Here is a 14,987-nt window from a genome sequence, read left to right as displayed (position 1 = left end):
CAGATTCTGGCTATTGTAAATAGTACTGCAATGAACATAGGAATGTTGAGCGCACTTTTGTTTTGTGTTTTTGTGTTCCTAGGATATATCCCTAGGAGTGCTATTGCTGGATCATGAGGAAGCTCAATTTCCCGTTTTTTGAGGAATATACTTTTTTTTTTTCAGAAAGGCTACATTAGACAGCATTTCCACTAGCAGCCAATGAGGATACCATTCTCCCCACATCCACACCAGATGTATAATATGTGTGATTTGTGATGTGTGCCATTCTCTGTGGTATGAGATGATACCTATTGTTTTAATTTGCATCTCCTTGATGATTAGTGATGTGGAACATTTCTCATGTGCTTTCTGGTCATCTATATTTCTTCTTTGCGGAAATGTCCATTTCTTTTCCCCATTTTTTGGATGAGATTAGATTATTTTTTTTCTTGTTAAGTTCTGCCAGTACCATATATATCTTAAATATTAACTGTTTATCAGATGGGTATTGGGTGAATAGTTTCTCCCATTCCATAGATAGATTTTCTTTGCTAGTCACTGTTTCCTTTGAGGTGCAGAAGCTTCTTGTTTAATGTGGTCCCATTTGTTTATCTCTGCTTTTACTTCCTTGGACAGTAGTGTTTCCTCCTTGAAGATGCCATTAGTGTCAATGTCATGGAATATTTTACCTGTTTGGATCTCTTTTAGCTGGTACTTTTTGGGCATCCAGGATGTGATAGCATGCATTCTTGAGTTCTGGGAATTTCTCAGCAGTGATTTCCTTGACTTTTGATTCTTTATCAAGGTTTTCTTCCAAGATATCTGGGACCCTAGTGATTCTATGTTGTTTCTATTGAGTTTATCCCAGACTACTTTTCTCATTCTTTCACTTTCTTTAAGGATTTTTTTCAGCTTTTTTTGTTGTATAGAGGTATTATGCAGCTCATCTTTTACTTCACTGATTTTGTCCTCAGTAGCTGTTATTCTGCTGGTGAGACTTTCCAGTGAGGTTTTTCATTTTACCTACCATATTTTTCAGCCCTGATATTTCTGTTTGAAGTTTTCTCATTTCTACACTTATCTCCTCCTTCGTATTATGGGCTGTCTGTTACATTTTATTTAAGTTATTTGAATATCCTTAACCTTTTCTCTCTAAAGTCCTGATCAGAGATGTTATGTAGGTTGTTGGTATTGTTTGGATTCCAGAACTAGCATCTTCAGCCACAAGGTCTGGTGTGGTTCTGTGTATTTTCCCATTGTGAACTTTGTAGTATAGTATTATGTGTTAATGGTGCAGCTATTTGACTGGAAGAAATACACAGCTACTCAGCGAAGTGGAGGGCTGCACTCTTGCTGGTCTCACACCCTTCAGATCGATTCAAACTAGGGATTTCTTCCAAAACTTTGCCCACAACTGATAGGCAGCTGTGTCTTGGTTCATGTACCTCATTTCAATTGAAACTGTTGTTGTCAATTTTTTTCCAAAGTTTTGTGCTCATCTATGTATGATACTTGACTCATAACAAATAGTTAAATGTTTGTGGACTGTGGATAGTTAATCTTATTGAATTATATTTTATGTTTTATATCTGCACACTTATTGATTAGATACTAAGAAATTGTGAGAAATATTTCATGGAATACAGAAATAAAATAACATAGGGGCATGAAGTGATAGCACAGTGGTAGGGCATTTGCCTTGCACGTGGTTAACCCAGGCCGATCTGGGTTCGATCCCTGCTATCACATATGATCCCCTATGCCAGGAGCAATTTCTGAGTGCAGAGCCAGCAATAACCCCTGAGTGTCACCGGATGTGGCTCAGAAACAAACAAACAAACAAACAAACAAACAGAAAACCTGAGGTGAAAGATAAAGAAACATTGATGCTTACCTCCAGCATTTCCTTGACAAGCTGGTAAGGCTGAAATACATAATAAATAAATAAATTTAATAAAGGCAGAATAGTCAAAGCATGACAGTTTTACAGTGGGGAGGACCCCAAGGACCAAGAATCTTTTCTAACTTGAGGGTAACATAGGGAATAACATTTGAAAGAGGATAGAATTACCTATGGGAAAGAGGAAGAAATACTAAAGAGAGGACCAAGAAGTCCTGAATATAGAAATTTTTTTCTGATTTATTAAAGAAATACTTATTTTAATTGAAGCAGAAGGTGAGTGGGGGTAATGGGCAATAAGTTAGAAAATTCAATTGAGACCCAGAAACATTAATTCTGAGTTTTCCAGGTATGAACTTTTGTTCTAATAAAATATTTGCAGGTTCTTTTGGAGCTATGCATTTGAATTTTCAAATTTTTGTTTTGTTGTTCCTGGTGTGGAGCTAGAGTAAATGATTTGGGAGATAGTGTGAAAAGTAAGACCAGGAAAAAGTGGAGACTAGAGGCAAGGAATCCAGGAAGATGACATTTAAAATTTAAGGATTTGTAGAAATAAGAGAGGGATCTAGTTTGAATTACAGTGGAGGGGTCGGGAATCAAAGTCTTCTGTACTAAATGGAGAGGATAATTCAGAATTTAAACTAGGTTCAGTGATTCTCCATCTACCCTTCTTGATTTTATGCATCTCCATTATTCACTGAGCCAGGTAATGTAGATTCTAAAGGACATGGGTAATAGAACAATATAGCAGTAAAAGAGACTAAAATAGAGTCTGCTGTATGCCCTTTAGTAAATTCTTACAACTCTTCTCAGATAATTTTTTTTCACTCAATCGAACTTTATTCATGATACATTTCCTTCCTCAAATACCAACTCTTGATCTGTCTTCATAAAAGATGTTTAAAATTGGATCACTTGTCCCTTTCTCTTTTTATCCCACCTCCCCCCCCCCCCAGTTCAAAATGCTTGCATCTCTTAATGGCCAGCATTCTCTTAGATCTGCAGTTGGCTCAACACACTCAAGCCTCAACACAATCTTCTTTGTAGTTTTTGCCTTTTTCCAGAAAATTGGCTTAGTCTGCCCTCCATAGCCACTCTGTTTCCAATCATAACGCTGCTTTCCCTGGGCATACAGAGAATCCTTGCCTTTCTTGTACTGTGTGACTTTGTGGGGCTGATGCTTCCCACATTTCTTACAAAATGTCTGGTGGGTTTTCAGGATGTTCACCATGCTTGCGAGCTCAGAATCCGCAAGGAAAGCTCAGATAAATTTTTAATTGAATCACCAGGAGATATAGTTACAAAGTTGTTTATGGTTGGGTTTCAGTCATACAATATCCAACACCTGTCTCTTCACCAGCACATATTTCCTGACATCAAGGTCCCAGTTTCCCTCCCTCTCTTGCATCTGCCCTCCTCTCTGCCTGCCACCAATGCAGACATTTTCTTCACTTTGTTTCTGCTTCCCTTCCCCCCTATTTTTAGACACTGTGGATTGCAATATTGTTAATGCACAAGCATCACTGTCTCCTTTAAGCCTCCAATTCTTGTCCAAAATCATCATTTCCAACCTTCATTGTCAAACTGTTCTCTTCTCTGCCTTAACTCCCCTGCTCTTTGTGGCAAGCTTTACATCATGGACCAACCTTCCTAGACCTCATCTCTATTGTTGTTGGATATTATTACTATACTATTTTTTAACTCCATTTGTGAGAGGAATTATCCTCTCCCTCTGACTCCATTTCACTCAACATAATACTCTCCATATCCATTCATGTATAAGCAAATTTCATGACTTGATTTTTTCTAACATGTATGTAGTATTTCCATTGTGTAGATGTATCAGTTTTTTATTCATTCATCTGTTCTTGACACTTCGATTATTTCCAGATTCTGCCGATTGTAAATAGTGCTGCAAAGAACATAGGAAAGCAGAGGGCTTTTATACGTGGTATTTTGGGGTTTCTCAGTTATATCCCTAGGAGTGGTATTGCTGGATCATATGGGAGCTAAATTTCTAGTTTTCTGAGGAACCTTGATATTGTTTCCCTAAAAGACTTGACTGGTCTACAATCTCAACAGCTGTGAATGAGATTCTCTTTCTCTCTGTATCTGAATAAGTACTGATTATTCTTAATTTTTTTGCTGTGTTCCAGTCTTTGTGATGTAAGATGATATATCATTGTTTTGAGTTTTATTGTCCTGATAATTAATGATGTGGGGCATATTTTATGTGCCTTTTGGCCAACTGTATTTCTTCATTGAGGAAGTTTCTGTTCATATCTTTTTGTTTTTTGATGGAGTTAGATAAATTTTTCTTGTTAAGTTCTATCATTTCCTTATAAATCTTAGATATTAACTCATTATCAGATGGGTATTAGGTAAGCCATTTCTCCCAATGTATGGGACATCTTTATATCCTGGTCACTATTTACTTTGGGGTACAGAAACTTCTTAGTTTAAGATAGTCCCATTTGAGAAGAATGGGCATTCTCCATTCACCCCTGATCTAGGGAAGCCATCTATGAAATATCCAAGTTGTCTATAACATCACCTGGAAGCAATTCTCTACCAGGGAAGACCCTACTGCTGCTCTGACATCGACCTCAAAAGAGACTTCCCTTAACACTGAAAAGACTTAACAACAACAGTGACCTGCTTACTGGACAGGGCTTTCAGCATTGCCCTTTAATTGTGAGGTGAAACGAGAGGATGCTCCACACCAGCCTGACTTTAATGTAGGATATGCAGATTCCAGGATTATTAATACAGAAATTTGATGCCAACAGTAGATACTGCCTGAAAAATAAAACTGTATTGACACTACAGACAATGACTTGGATTGAACGAACTAGTTTGCCTATAGCCTAGAGTTGGCCAAGAAACTTCAGGGGTAGAGTATTTAAGAGTATTTAGGCCAAGACTTTTTCTTTCCATGTCCCCCATATTTTGGTGGGCCTATGCAAACAATATTTGCCACTCTAACACCATTTTTACTGTGCTCCTTTGACTCTAAACCTTAAAAAAAACTTAAACTTTTGATGTTAACTTAAACTAATATGCATGTGCATGAAAATGCAAAAAAATACTATGCCTTCAATGTTTAAGGAGTCATATAAATTTAACGGCTTTAGATTGCTTTGTGTACTGCTAAGAAGTGTCATAATATACTACATCTGGGGACTTCTGGACAAAGTAATTTTACATTAGTCCTGTTTTATTTTTCTTAATGCGCTTTGACTGTAGGTCCAAAATTTAGGCGTCAGCAAGGGGATTTCTTCTGATTTCTTCTGAGAACTCTGATTATGGGTAATTTTCCTTCCACTGTAACTTTACCATGTTCTCTTTCTTTGCATCATTGTTCTCATAATTAAAAATAAAAAAATTAAAAAAAAAGATAGTCCCATTTGGTTATTTTTGCTCTCATTTACTTGGTCAAAGGTGTTTCATCCTTGAAGATTTCTTTAGCTTCAATGTTATGGAGAGCTCCTCCTACATTTTCCTGTATGTCTAATTTAGGTCTAATTTCAAGGTTTTTAATTCATTTTGATTTGACTTTTGTGCACAGTGTTAAAAAGAATTTCAAGTTCATTTTTTGCATGTAGGTGACAGTTTTCCTAGCACCAATTGTTGAAGAAGCTTTTCATATTCCTTGGTTTTTATCAAAAATTAATTGATTATTTACCTGATGACTTGTGTCAGGATATTTCACTGAAGAGGTTCTGTCTTTATTTCAACACCATGCTGTTTAATTATTACCACTTTATAGTACAGTTTGAAGTTGGGGAAAGTGATGCTTCACATCTTCTTTTTCCTAAAGATTGCTTTAGCTACCTGTGGAGTTTTATTGTTCCAAATAACTTTAGAAGTGTCTGATGTACCTCTGATATATTTTCTAGGTATCCTTATAGGGATCACATTAAATCTGCACAATGCTTTGGGGATTATTTCTATTTTAATTGTGTTAATCCTCCCAATCCATTAATAGGGGGTGTGTTTCCATTTCCTTGTGTCCTCTTTTATTCCTTGAAGTAGTGATTTGTATTTTTATTTGTCTTTAACCTCTTTAGTTAAGTTGATTCCAAGATTACCTGAGACACAATTGTGATTGTTTTTGTAAAAAAAAATCTTTTTTTTCTCTTACATTACTTGTAATAGAAAAGCTATGGACTTTTGTATATTAGTTTTGTAGCTTGTCATTCTTCTAACACCCAGGTCAGCCTCTTTCTTGAACTATATGCAACTTTTATTCCCCTTATTACTCTAGGCAAGAGTCCCACGATGCCCTCTAGTGGTACCTACAATAATCTAATATTTGGTTTGAGTTTTGGGACCACATCTGACTATGTTCAGGGCCTACTCCTAGCTCCGTGCACAGGTATCACTCCTGGCTCTGTTCCTAGGGACTATATTCAGTGCCAGGGATCAAATCTAGGAAACTGCTTGAAAAGCAAGTGCCTTACCGATGCCATACAATGTCTCTGGCCCCATACAACACTTTGTTACTCCCTTGGAGGTCATTAATTAGCTGTACAGTAATTTTACTTTTTCAGTTTATTCTATTATAATTCCCATCAAATCAAAAAGATAAACCCCTTATTTTCTTTTTTTTTAATTTTTTTTAATTTTAATTATGACAACAAAGATGCAAAGAAAGAGAACAGGGTAAAGTTACAGTGGAAGCCCAATCACCCATAAACAGAATTCCCGGTAGTCCCATCGATGATATCCCAGCCTTGAACTTTCAGCCAAAGAACATTAAGAAAAACAAAACTGAACCCATGTACAATACAATTACTTTGTCCCTCAAATCCCCAGTTGTAGTACATACTATTTCTTAGCAGCACACAATATAATCTAAAGACATTAGACTTATGTAACTCCTTAAACATTGAGGGCAAAGTACATTTCTCTAGTTCCATGCACATGCTAACTAGTTTAAGTTAACCTCAAAAGTTTTAGTGGCTTGTTTTTCTTAAGGATTGGAGTCAAGGGAACATAGTAAAAAACGGTATTAAAGTGGCATTTGTTTGCATAGGCCCACCAAAACATAAGGGACATGGAAAGACAAATTATGGTCTAAATACAAGGAGACCCTACCCCTGAAGTTTCCTGGCACAGGACTGACTCTAGGCTCCAGGCAAATTAGTTTGTCCAATTCAAGTCATCGTCTGTAGTGGCAATACACCTCCATTCCTCACATAGTCTCTGTTGTTGGTATCATGCTTCTGTATTAAAGATCCTGGAGTCTGCATATCCCATATTGCAGTCAGGATGGTGCAGAACATCCTCTCGTTTCACCTCACACTTAAGGGGCACTAGAGAGAACCATGTCCTGTAGAGCAGGTCATTGTTGCTGTCAGGTCTTCTCAGTGTAAATGGAAGTCTCTTTTTAAGAGGTCGATGTCAGACCCTTGGTAGTGTCTTTCCTGGTAGAGGACTGCTTCCAGCTGTTGCTATAAAAGACCTTGGATGTTTCGTAGATAGCTTGCCTGGTTCCGGCGTGAATGGAGGATGCCCATTCTTCTGAGGCCTGTGCCAGGTCATTATATCAATGTTCAGGGTGTAAGGTACATTGTACTGAGATTTATTAGATAAGAACTTATCTGTATGTATGGTGTTTTCCCATTTTAATGTGTCTATGCAAACAAGGATCAATGCCATGGGGCGTTATTGGTGCATCTGGAGGCAATAGGAACAAGACCAGAAATTTCCATGACATAGTTCAATCATAGGCATCAAACTGAGGGACAGTTCCACCAACAATCCTTACTGAACAGCTTACAAAGAAAAGACAAGATGAAAAGTGAATAGAAACATCATGGTAGAAGAATATATAGAGAGTTACATCAGTTAAAGAAAATACCCATAAAATATTCAAAAGATATATGTGTTCAATTTGTGCCCTAAATAGTTCTGGGATTTGTAAGATATACTGTATGTCTTAGGTCAGAGATTAGAACTATGTGTTACTAAAGTTAAGAAGGGTAAATCTGGGGTACTGATGGTTGGAAGGAGCAAATGTTTGCGCGGGGGCACTAGCCCCAGCGTGGTTTGCAAAATGTAGACTGGTATGAAATTACCAGTGACAGACTGAGTATAGCTAAGCAGCTATCTGCCACCCACCAGATCAAACTCCACCCCCTAAGCCCCACCCTAGGCCAGTGTCCGGGCCCGGCCTGGGAGTGGGGAAAACCCAGGGTGCCCCGTCAGCTCCTCCCAAGAACCCACCTGGAGATCCGGAGGAATGGGGGAGAGGGGGGTCAGGTGACCCAGATCCGGCCCCCCATACCCTAGGCCGGACCACGAGGCTGCTGGCACATGGGGGGGGCCTGCCAGCTGCCAGTCCATGCCAGCTAAAAATCCTGCTCCAGGAAGGGAGAGAGACCCTCCCAAGCCCGAAGTTCAGAAACCCCTTATTTTCTAAGAAAACTTCTAAAATATTCTGTAAAATCTATCCTTCTTTCTTGGCAAGAGTATGCAGATTTCAACTATTCAAAGAACTTGAATATAAAAATTCAATGGGCATTTTATTCTATTACCTAGAAGACTTGTTATAAAAGAAACTCACTTTAACTTCCAATACCATCTGCATTCCTTTATGTTATTTACAAAATTACATGCACAATGAATTACATACAATATTCATTGTATATATTTAAATTAGATATATATGTGTAATACATACACATATGTATATAATTTATATAAATTTAGATATTTTTATATACAACTATAAACTCACCTGGAATAAGGATCTGTGAATACTAGATTGACAGAGAGGAGATACTTCTGAAATATCAGTTCCAAATTCCTTATCATAGTTTTCCCTTTTGCTGTGTGTGTGTGTGGAGGCACACCCAGAGCTGCTTCAGAACTACTCCTGATTCTCCACTCAGGGTCACTCCTGTGTGCTCAGGAGACCATATTTTGGTGCCAGGGAACTGAATCCAGGCCTGCTTCATGCAAGTCAAACACTCACTGTAGTCTCTTTCTGGCCCTTTTTGACCTTTTTTTTTTCTTTATTTAAGCACCATGATTACATACATGATTGTAGTTGGGTTTTAGTCATAAAAAGAATACCCTCCCCTTCACCAGTGCAACCTTCCCATCATCAGTGCCCCTCATTTCCCTCCTTCCTCATCCTATGCCTGTATTCGAGACGGGCATTCTACTACTCTCATTCATTAACATTGTGCTTTGACTTCTTATCTGGCATGCAAATGTATTTTCATAACGGTTTTCATTATAATTATATGTATTGTACTTTATTAATTTAAGATCTTTTGCTGTATTTTTCAGCTATACTTGGTAGTGCTCAGGGGACAATATGAGTTGCCAGAGATTGAACACGGGTCAGCCACATGCAAGGCAAGGACCATGGCCATTATATTCTCTCTCCAGTCTCAATTAAGAAAAATATCATTAATCTGAGAAGGCAGTAAAGAGAAATTTAGCAAGTTAAGAATAATATAAAGTGTTGTATGGTTTGAAGCAACATTTTTATTTTACCACAGGGTGGTGCTATTACCTTGAGTAGGAATTATAAGTCACACCTATTAAACAGGAACAGGGAAAGTTTGAGGGTCAAAGGAATAATATGGCCATATAATAACTCTACTCCTGGTCATATGAAGTCTTAGAAGACGAGATGAAAATACATGAATTAATATGTTATGGACTAGAATATAAAATGTGATTAGAATGTTGCTTTTTTTTTTTTTCTTTTTGGGCCATCCCTGGTTGTGTACAGGATTAGTCCTGCCTGCCTCTGTGCTCAGGAATTACTCTTGGCAGTGATCGAGGGACCATATGGAATTCCAGGGTAGAATCTGAGTTGGCCACATGCAAGGCAAGGGCCTACTGGATGTGCTATCACTTTGGCTCCTATCATTTTATTATTTTAAAGTACTTTAGAACACAAAAATGTGAGGTTTTGAGGACCTGTCAGTAACCAAATTTCCTACACTTTTATTCTACACAATAATATAGGTTTACTGATGTGTTACTTGTCTATATTTTTAGAGTTTAATTTTTCATTTTAACTCTATTCTAGATAGACATCATACTTAGCATGCACTGAATTCCAAATAAATTTAATATAGAGATATATGATATATGTATATATATGTATATATGATATATATGTGAGGAGTTGACAATAACATGATGGAAATTATAGAAAGAAATAAGAAAAAATCATAAAAAGAACTAGTTGTGCTAGCAAAAATATTATATACTTAGCAGCAAGATAATTAGCCTAAAACAGATTTGAGGCAGAATTGATGGTGAGAAATGGGTGTAGCACAGATGAAATAATGTGATCAAGTGATAATTATTAAAGCAAGTTGCTAAGTAAGTGGGCATTCCTTTTACAATGTGTGTGTGTGTGTGTGTGTTCGTGTGTGTCTGTGCGCACTGCGGGCGCACACCTTTTTGTATGCAGGCCACACCTTGCAGTACTTCAGTCCATAACCCTATCTCTAGTTCAAGCATTGCCCCTAACTGCTTGAGGGACCTTGTGATATCAGGAATCAAATCTCAGTCTCCTAGAAGCAACATATATACTCAAACTTTTAAAACACTTCTCTAGACTTTCAATCTATTTTTGTAATGTCTGATATTTTTCATAAAAGGAAACTAACATAACTAACATAAAATGTTATATTATAAAATAATAAAGTGTATTTGATATTATTTTTGGTCTCAGGTTAATGAACACAAATATTAAGTTACAAAATTAAAGGGAGGAGGAGAATGAGAACTGATGTAGAAAAAATAAGGCACAGGAAATGAATTCTTAAAGTATATTACTTTTTTTGTTGTTTGTTTGTTTTGGATTTTAGTTTTGGGTCACACCCGGTAGTGCTCAGGGCTTACTCCTGGCTCTACACTCAGAAATCACTCCTGGCAGGCTCAGAGGACCATATGAGATGTCGGGATTCAAACCACCGTTCTTCTGCATGCAAGGCAAAATGCCCTACCTCTATGCTATCTCTCAGACCCGAAAGTGAGCCTCACTTGAGCCTCACTTACATTAAGTTCTTTTGGTGAAAAAATTTTATATTCTTATATCATATAAAGTAAGATTTTATGAGATTTTAGCTCTCCTATCTTTTTTGAGGGAAAGGATGATTGTTGATAAGGTTGGCAAAGGCAAGCATTAAGACAAGACTCTTGTACTTAAGTATGTTTAGCCAGAAAGGATTGGAAGGTAGTTAGTATTATTAATTTGCCTTCTAAATGCTTCATTGCTATAGAAAGATTGGGTTGGGATATAGCTCAAAGGTGCATATACGGGCCCGGAGAGATAGCACAGCAGTGTTTGCCTTGCAAGCAGCCGATCCAGGACCAAAGGTGGTTGGTTCGAATGCCGGTGTCCCATATGGTCCCCTGTGCCTGCCAGGAGCTATTTCTGAGCAGACAGCCAGGAATAACCCCTGAGCACCGTCGGGTGTGGCCCAAACACCAAAAAAAAAAAAAAAAAAGGTGCATATACTACAGACATCCCATCCCCTTGAGTACCTCTAGGCTTGGTCCTGATGGAATACCATGTTGCCAGCAGGTAGCACTGAGACATCTGATCTAACTGCAGGTTAATATCACCAGACTTCACACACACACCACCACCACCACCACCACCACCACCACCACCAGTTCCCTGAAACACTATTTAGGAGGCACCCATCAAAAATATTAAAGGACTCTTTTTTTTTTTAATATACTTATGATTCCTTTTAGGTATATGAGTGATCATCTCTACTGACAAAATGTATGGAACCATTGTAAATGTAAGGAACTGTCTAGGAAATTTCATATTTTGAACAAATTAAATGAGAACCACAGAGATAATACAGAGTTTTTGTTTTTGTTTTTTTGTTTTGGCTTTGTGGCCACACCCGGTGATGCTCAGGGGTTACTCTTGCCTATGCACTCAGAAATCGCTCCTAGCTTGGGGACCATATGGGACGCTGGGGGATTGAACCGCGGTCTGTCCTAGCTTAGAATGTGCAAGGCAAATGCCCTACTGCTTGCGCCACTGTTCCAGCCCCAACAATATAAAGTTTAAGATACATGCCTATTAGGTGACCATGACTGCAGCATCTCAAACTCGAATCCTAGTTTTGCATGTAATTCCCTCTGCACAGAGCTAGATTAAACCTGATCACTGTTGAGTGTGGCAAGAAAAAAAAAGATATGAGAGATAAAGAAGAAAAATAAGAAAGAAAAGAAAGAAAGAAAGAAAGAAAGAAAGAAAGAAAGAAAGAAAGAAAGAAAGAAAGAAAGAAAGAAAGAAAGAAAGAAAGAGAGAAAGAGAGAAAGAGAGAGAGAGAGAGAAAAGAAAGAAAGAAAGAAAGAAAGAAAGAAATAAAGAAAAGAAAGAAAGAAAAGAAAGAAAAGAAAGAAAGAAAGAAAGAAAGAAAGAAAGAAAGAAAGAAAGAAAGAAAGAAAGAAAGAAGAAAGAGGGAGAGAGGGAGGGAGGGAGGGAGGAAAGGAAAGGAAGGAGTAAAGAAAAGGAATGAGTTCATTGGTGATTAAATAATTTTCAAAAATATACTTGCCACTGAAATTTTTCTTTCCTTTCTCTCCCATCTCTTTAGTTTTTCTTTCAGTTTTCTATTTTTTTTAAATTATGTTGCTTTTTGTTTGTTTGTTTTTTGGGTCACATCCAGCGGCGCTCAGGGGTTACTCCTGGATCTATGCTCAGAAATAGCTCCTGGCAGGCTCAGGGGACCAGATGGGATGCCGGGATTTGAACCACTGTCCTTCTGCATGCAAGGCAAATGCCCTACCTCCATGCTACCTCTTCTGCCCCAAATCATGTTGCTTTTGGTCTTCCTGAAACAATTGTATTATGATCAGTTATGTCAACTATGTGATGCATTTTCTTCAATAAATAAAAAATATTAAAAAAAAAAGAAAAAGTAGATGAAAATGCTGTTTAGGACTGGAGCAATAGTACAATGGGTAGGGCATTTGCTTTCCAAGTGGCAGACCAGGGTTCAACCCCCAGCAGTCCATATAGTCTATTGAAGACCTCTAGGACAGATTTTGAGTGCAGAGCCAGCAGTAACCCTGGAACATCACATGGTGAGGTCCTGTTGTATAAGAAAATATTTCCATAAGATTATTCTTTGCCTGTTGTCCCACTTTGACCTTCCAGGTGGGGGCACTGTTGAGAGCCAAATAAATAGTTTGGGAGCCAGGTGTTGAGGGTCTTTTTGCCAGAGTTGGCTGGCTGGCTCTAGGTGTGTTTTGGATATAGCAGCAGGCTGACAAAGGACTCTCTTTGCCCAACCTTTTATCCCTTAACCCTCCTGTCTGTGTGGATTATTTGCTGTGGATAAATATTACCAATCCCCCCCCACCAAAAAGGGGACAAGAGGATGGGAATCAATTTCTCATTCTGGGAGCTCTTTGCTCCCAGATACTCAAACAATCAACAAAGGAGTAAACGGGACCCAACTAAGCCCCAAAGCAAATCAAAACATTTCCATTTAAAACATCTCAATGAAGCATTCTCTAATGACAAGAGAAACAATCACCATTATTTTAGTCTTCCTTAAAACTCAGAAAACACCCTTAGTTTGACTTTTTTGCAGGATAACATAAAGACATTTTTTAACATAATTTTTATTTTGATCATAGTGGCTTACATATTGTTGACAATAATATTTTAGGTACATATTTACATAAAATCAGGGGGGATTCCCATCACCGGTTTGTCTTCCCTACTCCTTCGTTTTTGTCCTACCTTCCATATCCTCTTCCCTCACCCCCAGGGCTGCTAGAATATGTGGTCCCCTCTGTACCTATCCTATTACTTCGTAGTCTTACACCTGTTTGGTCCTGATGCCTCCTTTATTTCCCCCTCTAATTGGGGGGCAGGACTAGCTAGTTCAAGTTATGTGGTTTTGTTTGAAGAGGAGAAAAATAATAAACTGGGGTAAAAGTCTAATACGCCTGGAATAAGCAGAATTCTTTTAGAGGCTCTCGCCATTGGTTTGAGAGATGAAGGAGAAAAAGAAGGTGAAACAGTCCACCCCTACGAAATGAAGTGTCAAATATCTATTAAGAGTTCCAACAATAAAGCTAAGCACCCCAAAAACAGAACAAAACAAACAAACAAACAAAAAATGTCGTGGTCTTGAGAAAGGCATCATGGCAGAGCCCATGAAGAGGGAAAAGAAGGTGCCTGAGAGATCACATGGAGGCAAGGCGTCTGCCTTTCATGTAGGAGGTCATCGGCTCGAATCTCTGTGCCCCACATGGTCCCTCGTGCCCGCCAGGGGCAATCTCTGAGCCCGGAGCCAGGCATAATCCCTGAGCACTGCCGGGTGCCACCCAGAAATCTGAAAAGAAGAAAAAAAAAAGAAAAAAAAAGGAGAAAAAACTATAAGTGGGGGGAAATAACTTCCATAACCACACTAAAACAAAGAAATCGACCAAAAATAGATAGGTAAATAAAAATAATAATAGTAGTACATGAAGATAAAACGTAATATATGAAAAATAAACAATGTTTTTTTTCCCTCCTGCCCAGGCACAGTAAATATTGGGGTCATTCAAAAAGGGATTCACATGGCCTAAGAGATATGGGATTTCTCCGCCCTTGGAGTATATTGTCATGGGATCAACTATAGACTCTGTTCATGATCCTTTATTCTCCCGGTGGTGCATTTGTGGAGTTTGGGAGGCTTCTGCTCCATCCTGGGTGTTATAGTGAGACCTCTGTATCTAGAGATCTCAGTATCTGCACAGTTACAGGGGTGGGACTTATGATGAAGTCAGTCTTTGTGGTTGTAGAAGTTCTATTCCCTCCGTGTCACTCCAGTCCATCTTCTGTGGTTGATGGTCTTGGTCTTGGCACTAACCCTGGGATGGCACCTAGGATAGTGCCTTTTCTTGCGTTCCCAGAAGCCCCATTCCGTTACAGTTGTCTCTGCCAGACCCTTGGAACTGGGGATCATGGTTGTTGTGCAGGTCGTAGCTCAAACCCTAGGCTAGGGCTTTTTTATTGGACCCAAGATATATACAGTCTGGTCATGGTTCTAGCAGCCAGTCCTCTGTAAATCGCGTTTTTGGCTTCTGGACCTACCAGCGG

General features: G+C 38.5%; 1 pseudogene; it reads right to left on the bottom strand.

Annotated features, from left to right (window-relative positions):
• Positions 1-2,699: 2,699 nt before the first annotated feature.
• Positions 2,700-3,132, bottom strand: LOC126009739 (60S ribosomal protein L36a-like; annotated as a pseudogene).
• Between the last annotated feature and the right edge of the window lie 11,855 nt (positions 3,133-14,987).

The sequence above is a fragment of the Suncus etruscus genome, chromosome 1 (assembly GCF_024139225.1).
Source record: "Suncus etruscus isolate mSunEtr1 chromosome 1, mSunEtr1.pri.cur, whole genome shotgun sequence".
Lineage (NCBI taxonomy): Eukaryota > Metazoa > Chordata > Mammalia > Eulipotyphla > Soricidae > Suncus > Suncus etruscus.
Note: the sequence above shows the minus strand (reverse complement) of the source record. Positions and strands in the feature narration are given on the sequence as shown.